The sequence below is a fragment of the Ranitomeya variabilis genome, chromosome 1 (assembly GCF_051348905.1).
Source record: "Ranitomeya variabilis isolate aRanVar5 chromosome 1, aRanVar5.hap1, whole genome shotgun sequence".
NCBI classification, from domain to species: Eukaryota; Metazoa; Chordata; class Amphibia; order Anura; family Dendrobatidae; genus Ranitomeya; species Ranitomeya variabilis.
This window is the reverse complement of record NC_135232.1, coordinates 770,800,439-770,820,708: the sequence shown is the minus strand read 5'-3', so window position 1 is coordinate 770,820,708 and position 20,270 is coordinate 770,800,439. Positions and strand designations below refer to the sequence as shown.

Below are 20,270 nucleotides of genomic sequence, written 5' to 3'. Positions count from 1 at the left end.
CTGACCAGAGCTGGCACATTCAGCTTAGAGTGGCCAATGACAAATTGTTCACACCAGTGCGGCTCTTTTCAAGAGGAATACAATCGTTAGGGAAAGCTTGGATCAAAACGAAAAAACCAAGTCAACGTTACCAGGGATTCCCAGCCAGTCTCCCATGCTGGTACTTGCCTAGCCCCAAGCTGCTTAGCATTTGCGATCTGACGAGGGCAGGCACATTCAGCTTAGTGTGGCCATTGACCGATTGCTTTCGCGTCTGCTAGTCTTTTCAAGATGAAAACAATCGTAAGGGAAAGCTTTGAGAAAAACAAAATAGCAAGTCAACGGTACCGGGGATTCCCAGCCAGTCTCCCATGCCGGTACTTGCCCAGCCTCAAGCTGCTTAGCGTTTGTGATCTGACGAGGGCAGGCACATTCAGCTTAGAGTGGCCATTGACGGACAACTAGCACCACAGCGGGTCTTTTCAAGAGATATAAAATTGTAAGGGAAAGCTTTGATAAACCCCCCCCCCCCCAAAAAAAAAAAAAGAAACTTGCCCAGCCTCAAGCTGCTTAGCATTTGCGATCTAACCAGAGCTGGCACATTCAGCTTAGAGTGGCCAATGACAGATTGTTCACACCAGTGCGGCTCTTTTCAAGAGGAATACAATCGTCAGGGAAAGCTTGGATCAAAACGAAAAAACCAAGTCAACGGTACCAGGGATTCCCAGCCAGTCTCCCATGCTGGTACTTGCCTAGCCTCAAGCTGCTTAGCATTTGCGATCTGACGAGGGCAGGCACATTCAGCTTAGTGTGGCCATTGACCGATTGCTTTCGCGTCTGCTAGTCTTTTCAAGATGAAAACAATCGTAAGGGAAAGCTTTGAGAAAAACAAAATAGCAAGTCAACGGTACCGGGGATTCCCAGCCAGTCTCCCATGCCGGTACTTGCCCAGCCTCAAGCTGCTTAGCGTTTGCGATCTGACGAGGGCAGGCACATTCAGCTTAGAGTGGCCATTGACGGACAACTAGCACCACAGCGGGTCTTTTCAAGAGATATAAAATTGTAAGGGAAAGCTTTGATAAACCCCCCCCCCAAAAAAAAAAAAAAAAAAGAAAAAAGAAACTTGCCCAGCCTCAAGCTGCTTAGCATTTGCGATCTGACCAGAGCTGGCACATTCAGCTTAGAGTGGCCAATGACAGATTTTTCAAACCAGTGCGGCTCTTTTCAAGAGGAATACAATCGTCAGGGAAAGCTTGGATCAAAACGAAAAAACCAAGTCAACGGTACCAGGGATTCCCAGCCAGTCTCCCATGCTGGTACTTGCCTAGCCTCAAGCTGCTTAGCATTTGCGATCTGACGAGGGCAGGCACATTCAGCTTAGTGTGGCCATTGACCGATTGCTTTCGCGTCTGCTAGTCTTTTCAAGATGAAAACAATCGTAAGGGAAAGCTTTGAGAAAAAAAAAATAGCAAGTCAACGGTACCAGGGATTCCCAGCCAGTCTCCCATGCCGGTTCTTGCCCAGCCTCAAGCTGCTTAGCGTTTGCGATCTGACGAGGGCAGGCACATTCAGCTTAGAGTGGCCATTGACGGAAAACTAGCACCACAGCGGGTCTTTTCAAGAGATATAAAATTGTAAGGGAAAGCTTTGATAAACCCCCCCCCCCCAAAAAAAAAAAAAAAGAAACTTGCCCAGCCTCAAGCTGCTTAGCATTTGCGATCTGACCAGAGCTGGCACATTCAGCTTAGAGTGGCCAATGACAAATTGTTCACACCAGTGCGGCTCTTTTCAAGAGGAATACAATCGTTAGGGAAAGCTTGGATCAAAACGAAAAAACCAAGTCAACGGTACCAGGGATTCCCAGCCAGTCTCCCATGCTGGTACTTGCCTAGCCCCAAGCTGCTTAGCATTTGCGATCTGACGAGGGCAGGCACATTCAGCTTAGTGTGGCCATTGACCAATTGCTTTCGCGTCTGCTAGTCTTTTCAAGATGAAAACAATCGTAAGGGAAAGCTTTGAGAAAAACAAAATAGCAAGTCAACGGTACCGGGGATTCCCAGCCAGTCTCCCATGCCGGTACTTGCCCAGCCTCAAGCTGCTTAGCGTTTGCGATCTGACGAGGGCAGGCACATTCAGCTTAGAGTGGCCATTGACGGACAACTAGCACCACAGCGGGTCTTTTCAAGAGATATAAAATTGTAAGGGAAAGCTTTGATAACCCCCCCCCCCCAAAAAAAAAAAAAAAAAAAAAAGAAACTTGCCCAGCCTCAAGCTGCTTAGCATTTGCGATCTGACCAGAGCTGGCACATTCAGCTTAGAGTGGCCAATGACAGATTGTTCACACCAGTGCGGCTCTTTTCAAGAGGAATACAATCGTCAGGGAAAGCTTGGATCAAAACGAAAAAACCAAGTCAACGGTACCAGGGATTCCCAGCCAGTCTCCCATGCTGGTACTTGCCTAGCCTCAAGCTGCTTAGCATTTGCGATCTGACGAGGGCAGGCACATTCAGCTTAGTGTGGCCATTGACCGATTGCTTTCGCGTCTGCTAGTCTTTTCAAGATGAAAACAATCGTAAGGGAAAGCTTTGAGAAAAACAAAATAGCAAGTCAACGGTACCGGGGATTCCCAGCCAGTCTCCCATGCCGGTACTTGCCCAGCCTCAAGCTGCTTAGCGTTTGCGATCTGACGAGGGCAGGCACATTCAGCTTAGAGTGGCCATTGACGGACAACTAGCACCACAGCGGGTCTTTTCAAGAGATATAAAATTGTAAGGGAAAGCTTTGATAAACCCCCCCCCCAAAAAAAAAAAAAAAAAAAAGAAAAAAGAAACTTGCCCAGCCTCAAGCTGCTTAGCATTTGCGATCTGACCAGAGCTGGCACATTCAGCTTAGAGTGGCCAATGACAGATTGTTCAAACCAGTGCGGCTCTTTTCAAGAGGAATACAATCGTCAGGGAAAGCTTGGATCAAAACGAAAAAACCAAGTCAACGGTACCAGGGATTCCCAGCCAGTCTCCCATGCTGGTACTTGCCTAGCCTCAAGCTGCTTAGCATTTGCGATCTGACGAGGGCAGGCACATTCAGCTTAGTGTGGCCATTGACCGATTGCTTTCGCGTCTGCTAGTCTTTTCAAGATGAAAACAATCGTAAGGGAAAGCTTTGAGAAAAAAAAAAAGCAAGTCAACGGTACCGGGGATTCCCAGCCAGTCTCCCATGCCGGTACTTGCCCAGCCTCAAGCTGCTTAGCGTTTGCGATCTGACGAGGGCAGGCACATTCAGCTTAGAGTGGCCATTGACGGACAACTAGCACCACAGCGGGTCTTTTCAAGAGATATAAAATTGTAAGGGAAAGCTTTGATAAACCCCCCCCCCCAAAAAAAAAAAAAGAAACTTGCCCAGCCTCAAGCTGCTTAGCATTTGCGATCTGACCAGAGCTGGCACATTCAGCTTAGAGTGGCCAATGACAAATTGTTCACACCAGTGCGGCTCTTTTCAAGAGGAATACAATCGTTAGGGAAAGCTTGGATCAAAACGAAAAAACCAAGTCAACGGTACCAGGGATTCCCAGCCAGTCTCCCATGCTGGTACTTGCCTAGCCCCAAGCTGCTTAGCATTTGCGATCTGACGAGGGCAGGCACATTCAGCTTAGTGTGGCCATTGACCGATTGCTTTCGCGTCTGCTAGTCTTTTCAAGATGAAAACAATCGTAAGGGAAAGCTTTGAGAAAAACAAAATAGCAAGTCAACGGTACCGGGGATTCCCAGCCAGTCTCCCATGCCGGTACTTGCCCAGCCTCAAGCTGCTTAGCGTTTGCGATCTGACGAGGGCAGGCACATTCAGCTTAGAGTGGCCATTGACGGACAACTAGCACCACAGCGGGTCTTTTCAAGAGATATAAAATTGTAAGGGAAAGCTTTGATAAACCCCCCCCCAAAAAAAAAAAAAAAAAAGAAAAAAGAAACTTGCCCAGCCTCAAGCTGCTTAGCATTTGCGATCTGACCAGAGCTGGCACATTCAGCTTAGAGTGGCCAATGACAGATTGTTCAAACCAGTGCGGCTCTTTTCAAGAGGAATACAATCGTCAGGGAAAGCTTGGATCAAAACGAAAAAACCAAGTCAACGGTACCAGGGATTCCCAGCCAGTCTCCCATGCTGGTACTTGCCTAGCCTCAAGCTGCTTAGCATTTGCGATCTGACGAGGGCAGGCACATTCAGCTTAGTGTGGCCATTGACCGATTGCTTTCGCGTCTGCTAGTCTTTTCAAGATGAAAACAATCGTAAGGGAAAGCTTTGAGAAAAAAAAAATAGCAAGTCAACGGTACCAGGGATTCCCAGCCAGTCTCCCATGCCGGTTCTTGCCCAGCCTCAAGCTGCTTAGCGTTTGCGATCTGACGAGGGCAGGCACATTCAGCTTAGAGTGGCCATTGACGGAAAACTAGCACCACAGCGGGTCTTTTCAAGAGATATAAAATTGTAAGGGAAAGCTTTGATAAACCCCCCCCCCAAAAAAAAAAAAAAGAAACTTGCCCAGCCTCAAGCTGCTTAGCATTTGCGATCTGACCAGAGCTGGCACATTCAGCTTAGAGTGGCCAATGACAAATTGTTCACACCAGTGCGGCTCTTTTCAAGAGGAATACAATCGTTAGGGAAAGCTTGGATCAAAACGAAAAAACCAAGTCAACGGTACCAGGGATTCCCAGCCAGTCTCCCATGCTGGTACTTGCCTAGCCCCAAGCTGCTTAGCATTTGCGATCTGACGAGGGCAGGCACATTCAGCTTAGTGTGGCCATTGACCGATTGCTTTCGCGTCTGCTAGTCTTTTCAAGATGAAAACAATCGTAAGGGAAAGCTTTGAGAAAAACAAAATAGCAAGTCAACGGTACCGGGGATTCCCAGCCAGTCTCCCATGCCGGTACTTGCCCAGCCTCAAGCTGCTTAGCGTTTGCGATCTGACGAGGGCAGGCACATTCAGCTTAGAGTGGCCATTGACGGACAACTAGCACCACAGCGGGTCTTTTCAAGAGATATAAAATTGTAAGGGAAAGCTTTGATAAACCCCCCCCCCCCAAAAAAAAAAAAAAAGAAACTTGCCCAGCCTCAAGCTGCTTAGCATTTGCGATCTAACCAGAGCTGGCACATTCAGCTTAGAGTGGCCAATGACAGATTGTTCACACCAGTGCGGCTCTTTTCAAGAGGAATACAATCGTCAGGGAAAGCTTGGATCAAAACGAAAAAACCAAGTCAACGGTACCAGGGATTCCCAGCCAGTCTCCCATGCTGGTACTTGCCTAGCCTCAAGCTGCTTAGCATTTGCGATCTGACGAGGGCAGGCACATTCAGCTTAGTGTGGCCATTGACCGATTGTTTTCGCGTCTGCTAGTCTTTTCAAGATGAAAACAATCGTAAGGGAAAGCTTTGAGAAAAACAAAATAGCAAGTCAACGGTACCGGGGATTCCCAGCCAGTCTCCCATGCCGGTACTTGCCCAGCCTCAAGCTGCTTAGCGTTTGCGATCTGACGAGGGCAGGCACATTCAGCTTAGAGTGGCCATTGACGGACAACTAGCACCACAGCGGGTCTTTTCAAGAGATATAAAATTGTAAGGGAAAGCTTTGATAAACCCCCCCCCAAAAAAAAAAAAAAAAAAAAGAAAAAAGAAACTTGCTCAGCCTCAAGCTGCTTAGCATTTGCGATCTGACCAGAGCTGGCACATTCAGCTTAGAGTGGCCAATGACAGATTGTTCAAACCAGTGCAGCTCTTTTCAAGAGGAATACAATCGTCAGGGAAAGCTTGGATCAAAACGAAAAAACCAAGTCAACGGTACCAGGGATTCCCAGCCAGTCTCCCATGCTGGTACTTGCCTAGCCTCAAGCTGCTTAGCATTTGCGATCTGACGAGGGCAGGCACATTCAGCTTAGTGTGGCCATTGACCGATTGCTTTCGCGTCTGCTAGTCTTTTCAAGATGAAAACAATCATAAGGGAAAGCTTTGAGAAAAAAAAAATAGCAAGTCAACGGTACCGGGGATTCCCAGCCAGTCTCCCATGCCGGTACTTGCCCAGCCTCAAGCTGCTTAGCGTTTGCGATCTGACGAGGGCAGGCACATTCAGCTTAGAGTGGCCATTGACGGACAACTAGCACCACAGCGGGTCTTTTCAAGAGATATAAAATTGTAAGGGAAAGCTTTGATAAACCCCCCCCCCAAAAAAAAAAAAAAGAAACTTGCCCAGCCTCAAGCTGCTTAGCATTTGCGATCTGACCAGAGCTGGCACATTCAGCTTAGAGTGGCCAATGACAAATTGTTCACACCAGTGCGGCTCTTTTCAAGAGGAATACAATCGTTAGGGAAAGCTTGGATCAAAACGAAAAAACCAAGTCAACGGTACCAGGGATTCCCAGCCAGTCTCCCATGCTGGTACTTGCCTAGCCCCAAGCTGCTTAGCATTTGCGATCTGACGAGGGCAGGCACATTCAGCTTAGTGTGGCCATTGACCGATTGCTTTCGCGTCTGCTAGTCTTTTCAAGATGAAAACAATCGTAAGGGAAAGCTTTGAGAAAAACAAAATAGCAAGTCAACGGTACCGGGGATTCCCAGCCAGTCTCCCATGCCGGTACTTGCCCAGCCTCAAGCTGCTTAGCGTTTGCGATCTGACGAGGGCAGGCACATTCAGCTTAGAGTGGCTATTGACGGACAACTAGCACCACAGCGGGTCTTTTCAAGAGATATAAAATTGTAAGGGAAAGCTTTGATAAACCCCCCCCCCCCCAAAAAAAAAAAAAAGAAACTTGCCCAGCCTCAAGCTGCTTAGCATTTGCGATCTAACCAGAGCTGGCACATTCAGCTTAGAGTGGCCAATGACAGATTGTTCACACCAGTGCGGCTCTTTTCAAGAGGAATACAATCGTCAGGGAAAGCTTGGATCAAAACGAAAAAACCAAGTCAACGGTACCAGGGATTCCCAGCCAGTCTCCCATGCTGGTACTTGCCTAGCCTCAAGCTGCTTAGCATTTGCGATCTGACGAGGGCAGGCACATTCAGCTTAGTGTGGCCATTGACCGATTGCTTTCGCGTCTGCTAGTCTTTTCAAGATGAAAACAATCGTAAGGGAAAGCTTTGAGAAAAACAAAATAGCAAGTCAACGGTACCGGGGATTCCCAGCCAGTCTCCCATGCCGGTACTTGCCCAGCCTCAAGCTGCTTAGCGTTTGCGATCTGACGAGGGCAGGCACATTCAGCTTAGAGTGGCCATTGACGGACAACTAGCACCACAGCGGGTCTTTTCAAGAGATATAAAATTGTAAGGGAAAGCTTTGATAAACCCCCCCCCAAAAAAAAAAAAAAAAAAAGAAAAAAGAAACTTGCCCAGCCTCAAGCTGCTTAGCATTTGCGATCTGACCAGAGCTGGCACATTCAGCTTAGAGTGGCCAATGACAGATTGTTCAAACCAGTGCGGCTCTTTTCAAGAGGAATACAATCGTCAGGGAAAGCTTGGATCAAAACGAAAAAACCAAGTCAACGGTACCAGGGATTCCCAGCCAGTCTCCCATGCTGGTTCTTGCCTAGCCTCAAGCTGCTTAGCATTTGCGATCTGACGAGGGCAGGCACATTCAGCTTAGTGTGGCCATTGACCGATTGCTTTCGCGTCTGCTAGTCTTTTCAAGATGAAAACAATCGTAAGGGAAAGCTTTGAGAAAAAAAAAATAGCAAGTCAACGGTACCGGGGATTCCCAGCCAGTCTCCCATGCCGGTACTTGCCCAGCCTCAAGCTGCTTAGCGTTTGCGATCTGACGAGGGCAGGCACATTCAGCTTAGAGTGGCCATTGACGGAAAACTAGCACCACAGCGGGTCTTTTCAAGAGATATAAAATTGTAAGGGAAAGCTTTGATAAACCCCCCCCCCAAAAAAAAAAAAAAGAAACTTGCCCAGCCTCAAGCTGCTTAGCATTTGCGATCTAACCAGAGCTGGCACATTCAGCTTAGAGTGGCCAATGACAGATTGTTCACACCAGTGCGGCTCTTTTCAAGAGGAATACAATCGTCAGGGAAAGCTTGGATCAAAACGAAAAAACCAAGTCAACGGTACCAGGGATTCCCAGCCAGTCTCCCATGCTGGTACTTGCCTAGCCTCAAGCTGCTTAGCATTTGCGATCTGACGAGGGCAGGCACATTCAGCTTAGTGTGGCCATTGACCGATTGCTTTAGCGTCTGCTAGTCTTTTCAAGATGAAAACAATCGTAAGGGAAAGCTTTGAGAAAAACAAAATAGCAAGTCAACGGTACCGGGGATTCCCAGCCAGTCTCCCATGCCGGTACTTGCCCAGCCTCAAGCTGCTTAGCGTTTGCGATCTGACGAGGGCAGGCACATTCAGCTTAGAGTGGCCATTGACGGACAACTAGCACCACAGCGGGTCTTTTCAAGAGATATAAAATTGTAAGGGAAAGCTTTGATAAACCCCCCCCCCAAAAAAAAAAAAAAAAAAGAAAAAAGAAACTTGCCCAGCCTCAAGCTGCTTAGCATTTGCGATCTGACCAGAGCTGGCACATTCAGCTTAGAGTGGCCAATGACAGATTGTTCAAACCAGTGCGGCTCTTTTCAAGAGGAATACAATCGTCAGGGAAAGCTTGGATCAAAACGAAAAAACCAAGTCAACGGTACCAGGGATTCCCAGCCAGTCTCCCATGCTGGTACTTGCCTAGCCTCAAGCTGCTTAGCATTTGCGATCTGACGAGGGCAGGCACATTCAGCTTAGTGTGGCCATTGACCGATTGCTTTCGCGTCTGCTAGTCTTTTCAAGATGAAAACAATCGTAAGGGAAAGCTTTGAGAAAAAAAAAATAGCAAGTCAACGGTAACGGGGATTCCCAGCCAGTCTCCCATGCCGGTACTTGCCCAGCCTCAAGCTGCTTAGCGTTTGCGATCTGACGAGGGCAGGCACATTCAGCTTAGAGTGGCCATTGACGGACAACTAGCACCACAGCGGGTCTTTTCAAGAGATATAAAATTGTAAGGGAAAGCTTTGATAAACCCCCCCCCCCAAAAAAAAAAAAAAAGAAACTTGCCCAGCCTCAAGCTGCTTAGCATTTGTGATCTAACCAGAGCTGGCACATTCAGCTTAGAGTGGCCAATGACAGATTGTTCACACCAGTGCGGCTCTTTTCAAGAGGAATACAATCGTCAGGGAAAGCTTGGATCAAAACGAAAAAACCAAGTCAACGGTACCAGGGATTCCCAGCCAGTCTCCCATGCTGGTACTTGCCTAGCCTCAAGCTGCTTAGCATTTGCGATCTGACGAGGGCAGGCACATTCAGCTTAGTGTGGCCATTGACCGATTGCTTTCGCGTCTGCTAGTCTTTTCAAGATGAAAACAATCGTAAGGGAAAGCTTTGAGAAAAACAAAATAGCAAGTCTACGGTACCGGGGATTCCCAGCCAGCCTCCCATGCCGGTACTTGCCCAGCCTCAAGCTGCTTAGCGTTTGCGATCTGACGAGGGCAGGCACATTCAGCTTAGAGTGGCCATTGACGGACAACTAGCACCACAGCGGGTCTTTTCAAGAGATATAAAATTGTAAGGGAAAGCTTTGATAAACCCCCCCCCCAAAAAAAAAAAAAAAAAAAGAAACTTGCCCAGCCTCAAGCTGCTTAGCATTTGCGATCTGACCAGAGCTGGCACATTCAGCTTAGAGTGGCCAATGACAGATTGTTCAAACCAGTGCGGCTCTTTTCAAGAGGAATACAATCGTCAGGGAAAGCTTGGATCAAAACGAAAAAACCAAGTCAACGGTACCAGGGATTCCCAGCCAGTCTCCCATGCTGGTACTTGCCTAGCCTCAAGCTGCTTAGCATTTGCGATCTGACGAGGGCAGGCACATTCAGCTTAGTGTGGCCATTGACCGATTGCTTTCGCGTCTGCTAGTCTTTTCAAGATGAAAACAATCGTAAGGGAAAGCTTTGAGAAAAAAAAAATAGCAAGTCAACGTTACCGGGGATTCCCAGCCAGTCTCCCATGCCGGTACTTGCCCAGCCTCAAGCTGCTTAGCGTTTGCGATCTGACGAGGGCAGGCACATTCAGCTTAGAGTGGCCATTGACGGACAACTAGCACCACAGCGGGTCTTTTCAAGAGATATAAAATTGTAAGGGAAAGCTTTGATAAACCCCCCCCCCAAAAAAAAAAAAAAAAAAGAAACTTGCCCAGCCTCAAGCTGCTTAGCATTTGCGATCTGACCAGAGCTGGCACATTCAGCTTAGAGTGGCCAATGACAGATTGTTCAAACCAGTGCGGCTCTTTTCAAGAGGAATACAATCGTCAGGGAAAGCTTGGATCAAAACGAAAAAACCAAGTCAACGGTACCAGGGATTCCCAGCCAGTCTCCCATGCTGGTACTTGCCTAGCCTCAAGCTGCTTAGCATTTGCGATCTGACGAGGGCAGGCACATTCAGCTTAGTGTGGCCATTGACCGATTGCTTTCGCGTCTGCTAGTCTTTTCAAGATGAAAACAATCGTAAGGGAAAGCTTTGAGAAAAAAAAATAGCAAGTCAACGGTACCGGGGATTCCCAGCCAGTCTCCCATGCCGGTACTTGCCCAGCCTCAAGCTGCTTAGCGTTTGCGATCTGACGAGGGCAGGCACATTCAGCTTAGAGTGGCCATTGACGGACAACTAGCACCACAGCGGGTCTTTTCAAGAGATATAAAATTGTAAGGGAAAGCTTTGATAAACCCCCCCCCAAAAAAAAAAAAAAAGAAACTTGCCCAGCCTCAAGCTGCTTAGCATTTGCGATCTAACCAGAGCTGGCACATTCAGCTTAGAGTGGCCAATGACAGATTGTTCACACCAGTGCGGCTCTTTTCAAGAGGAATACAATCGTCAGGGAAAGCTTGGATCAAAACGAAAAAACCAAGTCAACGGTACCAGGGATTCCCAGCCAGTCTCCCATGCTGGTACTTGCCTAGCCTCAAGCTGCTTAGCATTTGCGATCTGACGAGGGCAGGCACATTCAGCTTAGTGTGGCCATTGACCGATTGCTTTCGCGTCTGCTAGTCTTTTCAAGATGAAAACAATCGTAAGGGAAAGCTTTGAGAAAAACAAAATAGCAAGTCAACGGTACCAGGGATTCCCAGCCAGTCTCCCATGCCGGTACTTGCCCAGCCTCAAGCTGCTTAGCGTTTGCGATCTGACGAGGGCAGGCACATTCAGCTTAGAGTGGCCATTGACGGACAACTAGCACCACAGCGGGTCTTTTCAAGAGATATAAAATTGTAAGGGAAAGCTTTGATAAACCCCCCCCCCCAAAAAAAAAAAAAAGAAACTTGCCCAGCCTCAAGCTGCTTAGCATTTGCGATCTAACCAGAGCTGGCACATTCAGCTTAGAGTGGCCAATGACAGATTGTTCACACCAGTGCGGCTCTTTTCAAGAGGAATACAATCGTCAGGGAAAGCTTGGATCAAAACGAAAAAACCAAGTCAACGGTACCAGGGATTCCCAGCCAGTCTCCCATGCTGGTACTTGCCTAGCCTCAAGCTGCTTAGCATTTGCGATCTGACGAGGGCAGGCACATTCAGCTTAGTGTGGCCATTGACCGATTGCTTTCGCGTCTGCTAGTCTTTTCAAGATGAAAACAATCGTAAGGGAAAGCTTTGAGAAAAACAAAATAGCAAGTCAACGGTACCGGGGATTCCCAGCCAGTCTCCCATGCCGGTACTTGCCCAGCCTCAAGCTGCTTAGCGTTTGCGATCTGACGAGGGCAGGCACATTCAGCTTAGAGTGGCCATTGACGGACAACTAGCACCACAGCGGGTCTTTTCAAGAGATATAAAATTGTAAGGGAAAGCTTTGATAAACCCCCCCCCCCAAAAAAAAAAAAAAAAAGAAAAAAGAAACTTGCCCAGCCTCAAGCTGCTTAGCATTTGCGATTTGACCAGAGCTGGCACATTCAGCTTAGAGTGGCCAATGACAGATTGTTCAAACCAGTGCGGCTCTTTTCAAGAGGAATACAATCGTCAGGGAAAGCTTGGATCAAAACGAAAAAACCAAGTCAACGGTACCAGGGATTCCCAGCCAGTCTCCCATGCTGGTACTTGCCTAGCCTCAAGCTGCTTAGCATTTGCGATCTGACGAGGGCAGGCACATTCAGCTTAGTGTGGCCATTGACCGATTGCTTTCGCGTCTGCTAGTCTTTTCAAGATGAAAACAATCGTAAGGGAAAGCTTTGAGAAAAAAAAAATAGCAAGTCAACGGTACCGGGGATTCCCAGCCAGTCTCCCATGCCGGTACTTGCCCAGCCTCAAGCTGCTTAGCGTTTGCGATCTGACGAGGGCAGGCACATTCAGCTTAGAGTGGCCATTGACGGACAACTAGCACCACAGCGGGTCTTTTCAAGAGATATAAAATTGTAAGAGAAAGCTTTGATAAACCCCCCCCCCAAAAAAAAAAAAAAAGAAACTTGCCCAGCCTCAAGCTGCTTAGCATTTGCGATCTGACCAGAGCTGGCACATTCAGCTTAGAGTGGCCAATGACAAATTGTTCACACCAGTGCGGCTCTTTTCAAGAGGAATACAATCGTTAGGGAAAGCTTGGATCAAAACGAAAAAACCAAGTCAACGGTACCAGGGATTCCCAGCCAGTCTCCCATGCTGGTACTTGCCTAGCCCCAAGCTGCTTAGCATTTGCGATCTGACGAGGGCAGGCACATTCAGCTTAGTGTGGCCATTGACCGATTGCTTTCGCGTCTGCTAGTCTTTTCAAGATGAAAACAATCGTAAGGGAAAGCTTTGAGAAAAACAAAATAGCAAGTCAACGGTACCGGGGATTCCCAGCCAGTCTCCCATGCCGGTACTTGCCCAGCCTCAAGCTGCTTAGCGTTTGCGATCTGACGAGGGCAGGCACATTCAGCTTAGAGTGGCCATTGACGGACAACTAGCACCACAGCGGGTCTTTTCAAGAGATATAAAATTGTAAGGGAAAGCTTTGATAAACCCCCCCCCCCAAAAAAAAAAAAAAAAGAAACTTGCCCAGCCTCAAGCTGCTTAGCATTTGCGATCTAACCAGAGGTGGCACATTCAGCTTAGAGTGGCCAATGACAGATTGTTCACACCAGTGCGGCTCTTTTCAAGAGGAATACAATCGTCAGGGAAAGCTTGGATCAAAACGAAAAAACCAAGTCAACGGTACCAGGGATTCCCAGCCAGTCTCCCATGCTGGTACTTGCCTAGCCTCAAGCTGCTTAGCATTTGCGATCTGACGAGGGCAGGCACATTCAGCTTAGTGTGGCCATTGACCGATTGCTTTCGCGTCTGCTAGTCTTTTCAAGATGAAAACAATCGTAAGGGAAAGCTTTGAGAAAAACAAAATAGCAAGTCAACGGTACCGGGGATTCCCAGCCAGTCTCCCATGCCGGTACTTGCCCAGCCTCAAGCTGCTTAGCGTTTGCGATCTGACGAGGGCAGGCACATTCAGCTTAGAGTGGCCATTGACGGACAACTAGCACCACAGCGGGTCTTTTCAAGAGATATAAAATTGTAAGGGAAAGCTTTGATAAACCCCCCCCCCCAAAAAAAAAAAAAAAAAAAAAAAAAACTTGCCCAGCCTCAAGCTGCTTAGCATTTGCGATCTGACCAGAGCTGGCACATTCAGCTTAGAGTGGCCAATGACAGATTGTTCAAACCAGTGCGGCTCTTTTCAAGAGGAATACAATCGTCAGGGAAAGCTTGGATCAAAACGAAAAAACCAAGTCAACGGTACCAGGGATTCCCAGCCAGTCTCCCATGCTGGTACTTGCCTAGCCTCAAGCTGCTTAGCATTTGCGATCTGACGAGGGCAGGCACATTCAGCTTAGTGTGGCCATTGACCGATTGCTTTCGCGTCTGCTAGTCTTTTCAAGATGAAAACAATCGTAAGGGAAAGCTTTGAGAAAAAAAAAATAGCAAGTCAACGGTACCGGGGATTCCCAGCCAGTCTCCCATGCCGGTACTTGCCTAGCCTCAAGCTGCTTAGCATTTGCGATCTGACGAGGGCAGGCACATTCAGCTTAGTGTGGCCATTGACCGATTGCTTTCGCGTCTGCTAGTCTTTTCAAGATGAAAACAATCGTAAGGGAAAGCTTTGAGAAAAACAAAATAGCAAGTCAATGGTACCAGGGATTCCCAGCCAGTCTCCCATGCCGGTACTTGCCCAGCCTCAAGCTGCTTAGCGTTTGCGATCTGACGAGGGCAGGCACATTCAGCTTAGAGTGGCCATTGACGGACAACTAGCACCACAGCGGGTCTTTTCAAGAGATATAAAATCGTAAGGGAAAGCTTTGATAAACCCCCCCCCCCCAAAAAAAAAAAGAAACTTGCCCAGCCTCAAGCTGCTTAGCATTTGCGATCTGACCAGAGCTGGCACATTCAGCTTAGAGTGGCCAATGACAAATTGTTCACACCAGTGCGGCTCTTTTCAAGAGGAATACAATCGTTAGGGAAAGCTTGGATCAAAACGAAAAAACCAAGTCAACGGTACCAGGGATTCCCAGCCAGTCTCCCATGCTGGTACTTGCCTAGCCCCAAGCTGCTTAGCATTTGCGATCTGACGAGGGCAGGCACATTCAGCTTAGTGTGGCCATTGACCGATTGCTTTCACGTCTGCTAGTCTTTTCAAGATGAAAACAATCGTAAGGGAAAGCTTTGAGAAAAAAAAAATAGCAAGTCAACGGTACCGGGGATTCCCAGCCAGTCTCCCATGCCGGTACTTGCCCAGCCTCAAGCTGCTTAGCGTTTGCGATCTGACGAGGGCAGGCACATTCAGCTTAGAGTGGCCATTGACGGACAACTAGCACCACAGCGGGTCTTTTCAAGAGATATAAAATCGTAAGGGAAAGCTTTGATAAACCCCCCCCCCCCAAAAAAAAAAAAGAAACTTGCCCAGCCTCAAGCTGCTTAGCATTTGCGATCTGACCAGAGCTGGCACATTCAGCTTAGAGTGGCCAATGACAAATTGTTCACACCAGTGCGGCTCTTTTCAAGAGGAATACAATCGTTAGGGAAAGCTTGGATCAAAACGAAAAAACCAAGTCAACGGTACCAGGGATTCCCAGCCAGTCTCCCATGCTGGTACTTGCCTAGCCCCAAGCTGCTTAGCATTTGCGATCTGACGAGGGCAGGCACATTCAGCTTAGTGTGGCCATTGACCGATTGCTTTCACGTCTGCTAGTCTTTTCAAGATGAAAACAATCGTAAGGGAAAGCTTTGAGAAAAACAAAATAGCAAGTCAACGGTACCGGGGATTCCCAGCCAGTCTCCCATGCCGGTACTTGCCCAGCCTCAAGCTGCTTAGCGTTTGCGATCTGACGAGGGCAGGCACATTCAGCTTAGAGTGGCCATTGACGGACAACTAGCACCACAGCGGGTCTTTTCAAGAGATATAAAATTGTAAGGGAAAGCTTTGATAAACCCCCCCCCAAAAAAAAAAAAAAAAAAAGAAAAAAGAAACTTGCCCAGCCTCAAGCTGCTTAGCATTTGCGATCTGACCAGAGCTGGCACATTCAGCTTAGAGTGGCCAATGACAAATTGTTCACACCAGTGCGGCTCTTTTCAAGAGGAATACAATCGTTAGGGAAAGCTTGGATCAAAACGAAAAAACCAAGTCAACGGTACCAGGGATTCCCAGCCAGTCTCCCATGCTGGTACTTGCCTAGCCCCAAGCTGCTTAGCATTTGCGATCTGACGAGGGCAGGCACATTCAGCTTAGTGTGGCCATTGACCGATTGCTTTCACGTCTGCTAGTCTTTTCAAGATGAAAACAATCGTAAGGGAAAGCTTTGAGAAAAACAAAATAGCAAGTCAACGGTACCGGGGATTCCCAGCCAGTCTCCCATGCCGGTACTTGCCCAGCCTCAAGCTGCTTAGCGTTTGCGATCTGACGAGGGCAGGCACATTCAGCTTAGAGTGGCCATTGACGGACAACTAGCACCACAGCGGGTCTTTTCAAGAGATATAAAATTGTAAGGGAAAGCTTTGATAAACCCCCCCCCAAAAAAAAAAAAAAAAAAAAAAAAAAGAAACTTGCCCAGCCTCAAGCTGCTTAGCATTTGCGATCTGACCAGAGCTGGCACATTCAGCTTAGAGTGGCCAATGACAGATTGTTCAAACCAGTGCGGCTCTTTTCAAGAGGAATACAATCGTCAGGGAAAGCTTGGATCAAAACGAAAAAACCAAGTCAACGGTACCAGGGATTCCCAGCCAGTCTCCCATGCTGGTACTTGCCCAGCCTCAAGCTGCTTAGCATTTGCGATCTGACGAGGGCAGGCACATTCAGCTTAGTGTGGCCATTGACCGATTGCTTTCGCGTCTGCTAGTCTTTTCAAGATGAAAACAATCGTAAGGGAAAGCTTTGAGAAAAAAAAAATAGCAAGTCAACGGTACCGGGGATTCCCAGCCAGTCTCCCATGCCGGTACTTGCCCAGCCTCAAGCTGCTTAGCGTTTGCGATCTGACGAGGGCAGGCACATTCAGCTTAGAGTGGCCATTGACGGAAAACTAGCACCACAGCGGGTCTTTTCAAGAGATATAAAATTGTAAGGGAAAGCTTTGATAAACCCCCCCCCCCAAAAAAAAAAAAAGAAACTTGCCCAGCCTCAAGCTGCTTAGCATTTGCGATCTGACCAGAGCTGGCACATTCAGCTTAGAGTGGCCAATGACAAATTGTTCACACCAGTGCGGCTCTTTTCAAGAGGAATACAATCGTTAGGGAAAGCTTGGATCAAAACGAAAAAACCAAGTCAACGGTACCAGGGATTCCCAGCCAGTCTCCCATGCTGGTACTTGCCTAGCCCCAAGCTGCTTAGCATTTGCGATCTGACGAGGGCAGGCACATTCAGCTTAGTGTGGCCATTGACCGATTGCTTTCGCGTCTGCTAGTCTTTTCAAGATGAAAACAATCGTAAGGGAAAGCTTTGAGAAAAACAAAATAGCAAGTCAACGGTACCGGGGATTCCCAGCCAGTCTCCCATGCCGGTACTTGCCCAGCCTCAAGCTGCTTAGCGTTTGCGATCTGACGAGGGCAGGCACATTCAGCTTAGAGTGGCCATTGACGGACAACTAGCACCACAGCGGGTCTTTTCAAGAGATATAAAATTGTAAGGGAAAGCTTTGATAAACCCCCTCCCCCCCAAAAAAAAAAAAAGAAACTTGCCCAGCCTCAAGCTGCTTAGCATTTGCGATCTAACCAGAGCTGGCACATTCAGCTTAGAGTGGCCAATGACAGATTGTTCACACCAGTGCGGCTCTTTTCAAGAGGAATACAATCGTCAGGGAAAGCTTGGATCAAAACGAAAAAACCAAGTCAACGGTACCAGGGATTCCCAGCCAGTCTCCCATACTGGTACTTGCCTAGCCTCAAGCTGCTTAGCATTTGCGATCTGACGAGGGCAGGCACATTCAGCTTAGTGTGGCCATTGACCGATTGCTTTCGCGTCTGCTAGTCTTTTCAAGATGAAAACAATCGTAAGGGAAAGCTTTGAGAAAAACAAAATAGCAAGTCAACGGTACCGGGGATTCCCAGCCAGTCTCCCATGCCGGTACTTGCCCAGCCTCAAGCTGCTTAGCGTTTGCGATCTGACGAGGGCAGGCACATTCAGCTTAGAGTGGCCATTGACGGACAACTAGCACCACAGCGGGTCTTTTCAAGAGATATAAAATTGTAAGGGAAAGCTTTGATAAACCCCCCCCCCAAAAAAAAAAAAAAAAAGAAAAAGGAAACTTGCCCAGCCTCAAGCTGCTTAGCATTTGCGATCTGACCAGAGCTGGCACATTCAGCTTAGAGTGGCCAATGACAGATTGTTCAAACCAGTGCGGCTCTTTTCAAGAGGAATACAATCGTCAGGGAAAGCTTGGATCAAAACGAAAAAACCAAGTCAACGGTACCAGGGATTCCCAGCCAGTCTCCCATGCTGGTACTTGCCTAGCCTCAAGCTGCTTAGCATTTGCGATCTGACGAGGGCAGGCACATTCAGCTTAGTGTGGCCATTGACCGATTGCTTTCGCGTCTGCTAGTCTTTTCAAGATGAAAACAATCGTAAGGGAAAGCTTTGAGAAAAACAAAATAGCAAGTCAACGGTACCGGGGATTCCCAGCCAGTCTCCCATGCCGGTACTTGCCCAGCCTCAAGCTGCTTAGCGTTTGCGATCTGACGAGGGCAGGCACATTCAGCTTAGAGTGGCCATTGACGGACAACTAGCACCACAGCGGGTCTTTTCAAGAGATATAAAATTGTAAGGGAAAGCTTTGATAAACCCCCCCCCCCCCAATAAAAAAAAAAAGAAACTTGCCCAGCCTCAAGCTGCTTAGCATTTGCGATCTAACCAGAGCTGGCACATTCAGCTTAGAGTGGCCAATGACAGATTGTTCACACCAGTGCGGCTCTTTTCAAGAGGAATACAATCGTCAGGGAAAGCTTGGATCAAAACGAAAAAACCAAGTCAACGGTACCAGGGATTCCCAGCCAGTCTCCCATGCTGGTACTTGCCTAGCCTCAAGCTGCTTAGCATTTGCGATCTGACGAGGGCAGGCACATTCAGCTTAGTGTGGCCATTGACCGATTGCTTTCGCGTCTGCTAGTCTTTTCAAGATGAAAACAATCGTAAGGGAAAGCTTTGAGAAAAAAAAAATAGCAAGTCAACGGTACCGGGGATTCCCAGCCAGTCTCCCATGCCGGTACTTGCCCAGCCTCAAGCTGCTTAGCGTTTGCGATCTGACGAGGGCAGGCACATTCAGCTTAGAGTGGCCATTGACGGACAACTAGCACCACAGCGGGTCTTTTCAAGAGATATAAAATTGTAAGGGAAAGCTTTGATAAACCCCCCCCCCCAAAAAAAAAAAAAAGAAACTTGCCCAGCCTCAAGCTGCTTAGCATTTGCGATCTAACCAGAGCTGGCACATTCAGCTTAGAGTGGCCAATGACAGATTGTTCACACCAATGCGGCTCTTTTCAAGAGGAATACAATCGTCAGGGAAAGCTTGGATCAAAACGAAAAAACCAAGTCAACGGTACCAGGGATTCCCAGCCAGTCTCCCATGCTGGTACTTGCCTAGCCTCAAGCTGCTTAGCATTTGCGATCTGACGAGGGCAGGCACATTCAGCTTAGTGTGGCCATTGACCGATTGCTTTCGCGTCTGCTAGTCTTTTCAAGATGAAAACAATCGTAAGGGAAAGCTTTGAGAAAAACAAAATAGCAAGTCAACGGTACCAGGGATTCCCAGCCAGTCTCCCATGCCGGTACTTGCCCAGCCTCAAGCTGCTTAGCGTTTGCGATCTGACGAGGGCAGGCACATTCAGCTTAGAGTGGCCATTGACAGACAACTAGCACCACAGCGGGTCTTTTCAAGAGATATAAAATTGTAAGGGAAAGCTTTGATAAACCCCCCCCCCAAAAAAAAAAAAAAAAAAGAAAAAAGAAACTTGCCCAGCCTCAAGCTGCTTAGCATTTGCGATCTGACCAGAGCTGGCACATTCAGCTTAGAGTGGCCAATGACAGATTGTTCAAACCAGTGCGGCTCTTTTCAAGAGGAATACAATCGTCAGGGAAAGCTTGGATCAAAACGAAAAAACCAAGTCAACGGTACCAGGGATTCCCAGCCAGTCTCCCATGCTGGTACTTGCCTAGCCTCAAGCTGCTTAGGATTTGCGATCTGACGAGGGCAGGCACATTCAGCTTAGTGTGGCCATTGACCGATTACTTTCGCGTCTGCTAGTCTTTTCAAGATGAAAACAATCGTAAGGGAAAGCTTTGAGAAAAAAAAAATAGCAAGTCAACGGTACCGGGGATTCCCAGCCAGTCTCCCATGCCGGTACTTGCCCAGCCTCAAGCTGCTTAGCGTTTGCGATCTGACGAGGGCAGGCACATTCAGCTTAGAGTGGCCATTGACGGACAACTAGCACCACAGCGGGTCTTTTCAAGAGATATAAAATCGTAAGGGAAAGCTTTGATAAACCCCCCCCCCCCAAAAAAAAAAAAGAAACTTGCCCAGCCTCAAGCTGCTTAGCATTTGCGATCTGACCAGAGCTGGCACATTCAGCATAGAGTGGCCAATGACAAATTGTTCACACCAGTGCGGCTCTTTTCAAGAGGAATACAATCGTTAGGGAAAGCTTGGATCAAAACGAAAAAACCAAGTCAACGGTACCAGGGATTCCCAGCCAGTCTCCCATGCTGGTACTTGCCTAGCCCCAAGCTGCTTAGCATTTGCGATCTGACGAGGGCAGGCACATTCAGCTTAGTGTGGCCATTGACCGATTGCTTTCACGTCTGCTAGTCTTTTCAA

The 20,270-nt window shown here is 47.9% G+C and overlaps 64 pseudogenes; all 64 read right to left on the bottom strand.

Annotated features, from left to right (window-relative positions):
- Positions 1-119: 119 nt before the first annotated feature.
- On the bottom strand, positions 120-238 carry LOC143800752 (5S ribosomal RNA; annotated as a pseudogene).
- A 444-nt stretch (positions 239-682) lies between these two features.
- On the bottom strand, positions 683-801 carry LOC143796039 (5S ribosomal RNA; annotated as a pseudogene).
- Positions 802-878: 77 nt separating this feature from the next.
- On the bottom strand, positions 879-997 carry LOC143799589 (5S ribosomal RNA; annotated as a pseudogene).
- Positions 998-1,254: 257 nt separating this feature from the next.
- On the bottom strand, positions 1,255-1,373 carry LOC143796028 (5S ribosomal RNA; annotated as a pseudogene).
- A 445-nt stretch (positions 1,374-1,818) lies between these two features.
- Positions 1,819-1,937, bottom strand: LOC143798142 (5S ribosomal RNA; annotated as a pseudogene).
- Positions 1,938-2,014: 77 nt separating this feature from the next.
- LOC143799588 (5S ribosomal RNA) lies at positions 2,015-2,133 on the bottom strand (annotated as a pseudogene).
- A 255-nt stretch (positions 2,134-2,388) lies between these two features.
- Positions 2,389-2,507, bottom strand: LOC143796016 (5S ribosomal RNA; annotated as a pseudogene).
- A 77-nt stretch (positions 2,508-2,584) lies between these two features.
- LOC143799587 (5S ribosomal RNA) lies at positions 2,585-2,703 on the bottom strand (annotated as a pseudogene).
- Positions 2,704-2,962: 259 nt separating this feature from the next.
- Positions 2,963-3,081, bottom strand: LOC143796005 (5S ribosomal RNA; annotated as a pseudogene).
- A 76-nt stretch (positions 3,082-3,157) lies between these two features.
- On the bottom strand, positions 3,158-3,276 carry LOC143799586 (5S ribosomal RNA; annotated as a pseudogene).
- Positions 3,277-3,522: 246 nt separating this feature from the next.
- Positions 3,523-3,641, bottom strand: LOC143798140 (5S ribosomal RNA; annotated as a pseudogene).
- Positions 3,642-3,718: 77 nt separating this feature from the next.
- On the bottom strand, positions 3,719-3,837 carry LOC143799585 (5S ribosomal RNA; annotated as a pseudogene).
- Positions 3,838-4,093: 256 nt separating this feature from the next.
- On the bottom strand, positions 4,094-4,212 carry LOC143795994 (5S ribosomal RNA; annotated as a pseudogene).
- A 442-nt stretch (positions 4,213-4,654) lies between these two features.
- LOC143798139 (5S ribosomal RNA) lies at positions 4,655-4,773 on the bottom strand (annotated as a pseudogene).
- Positions 4,774-4,850: 77 nt separating this feature from the next.
- Positions 4,851-4,969, bottom strand: LOC143799584 (5S ribosomal RNA; annotated as a pseudogene).
- Positions 4,970-5,218: 249 nt separating this feature from the next.
- Positions 5,219-5,337, bottom strand: LOC143795983 (5S ribosomal RNA; annotated as a pseudogene).
- A 77-nt stretch (positions 5,338-5,414) lies between these two features.
- LOC143799583 (5S ribosomal RNA) lies at positions 5,415-5,533 on the bottom strand (annotated as a pseudogene).
- Positions 5,534-5,791: 258 nt separating this feature from the next.
- LOC143795970 (5S ribosomal RNA) lies at positions 5,792-5,910 on the bottom strand (annotated as a pseudogene).
- A 77-nt stretch (positions 5,911-5,987) lies between these two features.
- On the bottom strand, positions 5,988-6,106 carry LOC143799582 (5S ribosomal RNA; annotated as a pseudogene).
- A 246-nt stretch (positions 6,107-6,352) lies between these two features.
- On the bottom strand, positions 6,353-6,471 carry LOC143798138 (5S ribosomal RNA; annotated as a pseudogene).
- A 445-nt stretch (positions 6,472-6,916) lies between these two features.
- LOC143795959 (5S ribosomal RNA) lies at positions 6,917-7,035 on the bottom strand (annotated as a pseudogene).
- A 77-nt stretch (positions 7,036-7,112) lies between these two features.
- LOC143799580 (5S ribosomal RNA) lies at positions 7,113-7,231 on the bottom strand (annotated as a pseudogene).
- A 453-nt stretch (positions 7,232-7,684) lies between these two features.
- LOC143799579 (5S ribosomal RNA) lies at positions 7,685-7,803 on the bottom strand (annotated as a pseudogene).
- A 246-nt stretch (positions 7,804-8,049) lies between these two features.
- On the bottom strand, positions 8,050-8,168 carry LOC143795948 (5S ribosomal RNA; annotated as a pseudogene).
- Positions 8,169-8,245: 77 nt separating this feature from the next.
- Positions 8,246-8,364, bottom strand: LOC143799578 (5S ribosomal RNA; annotated as a pseudogene).
- A 257-nt stretch (positions 8,365-8,621) lies between these two features.
- On the bottom strand, positions 8,622-8,740 carry LOC143795937 (5S ribosomal RNA; annotated as a pseudogene).
- A 444-nt stretch (positions 8,741-9,184) lies between these two features.
- LOC143795926 (5S ribosomal RNA) lies at positions 9,185-9,303 on the bottom strand (annotated as a pseudogene).
- A 447-nt stretch (positions 9,304-9,750) lies between these two features.
- On the bottom strand, positions 9,751-9,869 carry LOC143795915 (5S ribosomal RNA; annotated as a pseudogene).
- Positions 9,870-10,315: 446 nt separating this feature from the next.
- LOC143795904 (5S ribosomal RNA) lies at positions 10,316-10,434 on the bottom strand (annotated as a pseudogene).
- A 76-nt stretch (positions 10,435-10,510) lies between these two features.
- Positions 10,511-10,629, bottom strand: LOC143799577 (5S ribosomal RNA; annotated as a pseudogene).
- Positions 10,630-10,875: 246 nt separating this feature from the next.
- On the bottom strand, positions 10,876-10,994 carry LOC143795893 (5S ribosomal RNA; annotated as a pseudogene).
- Positions 10,995-11,071: 77 nt separating this feature from the next.
- On the bottom strand, positions 11,072-11,190 carry LOC143798669 (5S ribosomal RNA; annotated as a pseudogene).
- A 247-nt stretch (positions 11,191-11,437) lies between these two features.
- On the bottom strand, positions 11,438-11,556 carry LOC143795882 (5S ribosomal RNA; annotated as a pseudogene).
- Positions 11,557-11,633: 77 nt separating this feature from the next.
- On the bottom strand, positions 11,634-11,752 carry LOC143799576 (5S ribosomal RNA; annotated as a pseudogene).
- A 257-nt stretch (positions 11,753-12,009) lies between these two features.
- On the bottom strand, positions 12,010-12,128 carry LOC143795870 (5S ribosomal RNA; annotated as a pseudogene).
- Positions 12,129-12,205: 77 nt separating this feature from the next.
- On the bottom strand, positions 12,206-12,324 carry LOC143799575 (5S ribosomal RNA; annotated as a pseudogene).
- Positions 12,325-12,571: 247 nt separating this feature from the next.
- On the bottom strand, positions 12,572-12,690 carry LOC143798137 (5S ribosomal RNA; annotated as a pseudogene).
- A 77-nt stretch (positions 12,691-12,767) lies between these two features.
- Positions 12,768-12,886, bottom strand: LOC143799574 (5S ribosomal RNA; annotated as a pseudogene).
- Positions 12,887-13,135: 249 nt separating this feature from the next.
- Positions 13,136-13,254, bottom strand: LOC143795857 (5S ribosomal RNA; annotated as a pseudogene).
- Positions 13,255-13,331: 77 nt separating this feature from the next.
- On the bottom strand, positions 13,332-13,450 carry LOC143799572 (5S ribosomal RNA; annotated as a pseudogene).
- A 255-nt stretch (positions 13,451-13,705) lies between these two features.
- Positions 13,706-13,824, bottom strand: LOC143795846 (5S ribosomal RNA; annotated as a pseudogene).
- A 77-nt stretch (positions 13,825-13,901) lies between these two features.
- On the bottom strand, positions 13,902-14,020 carry LOC143798451 (5S ribosomal RNA; annotated as a pseudogene).
- A 77-nt stretch (positions 14,021-14,097) lies between these two features.
- LOC143798727 (5S ribosomal RNA) lies at positions 14,098-14,216 on the bottom strand (annotated as a pseudogene).
- A 245-nt stretch (positions 14,217-14,461) lies between these two features.
- Positions 14,462-14,580, bottom strand: LOC143798136 (5S ribosomal RNA; annotated as a pseudogene).
- Positions 14,581-14,657: 77 nt separating this feature from the next.
- On the bottom strand, positions 14,658-14,776 carry LOC143799571 (5S ribosomal RNA; annotated as a pseudogene).
- Positions 14,777-15,022: 246 nt separating this feature from the next.
- On the bottom strand, positions 15,023-15,141 carry LOC143798135 (5S ribosomal RNA; annotated as a pseudogene).
- Positions 15,142-15,218: 77 nt separating this feature from the next.
- LOC143799570 (5S ribosomal RNA) lies at positions 15,219-15,337 on the bottom strand (annotated as a pseudogene).
- A 257-nt stretch (positions 15,338-15,594) lies between these two features.
- LOC143798134 (5S ribosomal RNA) lies at positions 15,595-15,713 on the bottom strand (annotated as a pseudogene).
- Positions 15,714-15,790: 77 nt separating this feature from the next.
- On the bottom strand, positions 15,791-15,909 carry LOC143799568 (5S ribosomal RNA; annotated as a pseudogene).
- Positions 15,910-16,166: 257 nt separating this feature from the next.
- LOC143797951 (5S ribosomal RNA) lies at positions 16,167-16,285 on the bottom strand (annotated as a pseudogene).
- Positions 16,286-16,362: 77 nt separating this feature from the next.
- LOC143799567 (5S ribosomal RNA) lies at positions 16,363-16,481 on the bottom strand (annotated as a pseudogene).
- A 246-nt stretch (positions 16,482-16,727) lies between these two features.
- On the bottom strand, positions 16,728-16,846 carry LOC143798133 (5S ribosomal RNA; annotated as a pseudogene).
- Positions 16,847-16,923: 77 nt separating this feature from the next.
- LOC143799566 (5S ribosomal RNA) lies at positions 16,924-17,042 on the bottom strand (annotated as a pseudogene).
- Positions 17,043-17,290: 248 nt separating this feature from the next.
- On the bottom strand, positions 17,291-17,409 carry LOC143795977 (5S ribosomal RNA; annotated as a pseudogene).
- Positions 17,410-17,486: 77 nt separating this feature from the next.
- On the bottom strand, positions 17,487-17,605 carry LOC143799565 (5S ribosomal RNA; annotated as a pseudogene).
- A 256-nt stretch (positions 17,606-17,861) lies between these two features.
- Positions 17,862-17,980, bottom strand: LOC143795835 (5S ribosomal RNA; annotated as a pseudogene).
- Positions 17,981-18,057: 77 nt separating this feature from the next.
- LOC143799564 (5S ribosomal RNA) lies at positions 18,058-18,176 on the bottom strand (annotated as a pseudogene).
- A 249-nt stretch (positions 18,177-18,425) lies between these two features.
- Positions 18,426-18,544, bottom strand: LOC143795823 (5S ribosomal RNA; annotated as a pseudogene).
- A 77-nt stretch (positions 18,545-18,621) lies between these two features.
- LOC143799562 (5S ribosomal RNA) lies at positions 18,622-18,740 on the bottom strand (annotated as a pseudogene).
- Positions 18,741-18,987: 247 nt separating this feature from the next.
- Positions 18,988-19,106, bottom strand: LOC143795811 (5S ribosomal RNA; annotated as a pseudogene).
- A 77-nt stretch (positions 19,107-19,183) lies between these two features.
- Positions 19,184-19,302, bottom strand: LOC143798668 (5S ribosomal RNA; annotated as a pseudogene).
- Positions 19,303-19,559: 257 nt separating this feature from the next.
- LOC143798809 (5S ribosomal RNA) lies at positions 19,560-19,678 on the bottom strand (annotated as a pseudogene).
- A 77-nt stretch (positions 19,679-19,755) lies between these two features.
- LOC143799561 (5S ribosomal RNA) lies at positions 19,756-19,874 on the bottom strand (annotated as a pseudogene).
- Positions 19,875-20,120: 246 nt separating this feature from the next.
- LOC143798132 (5S ribosomal RNA) lies at positions 20,121-20,239 on the bottom strand (annotated as a pseudogene).
- Between the last annotated feature and the right edge of the window lie 31 nt (positions 20,240-20,270).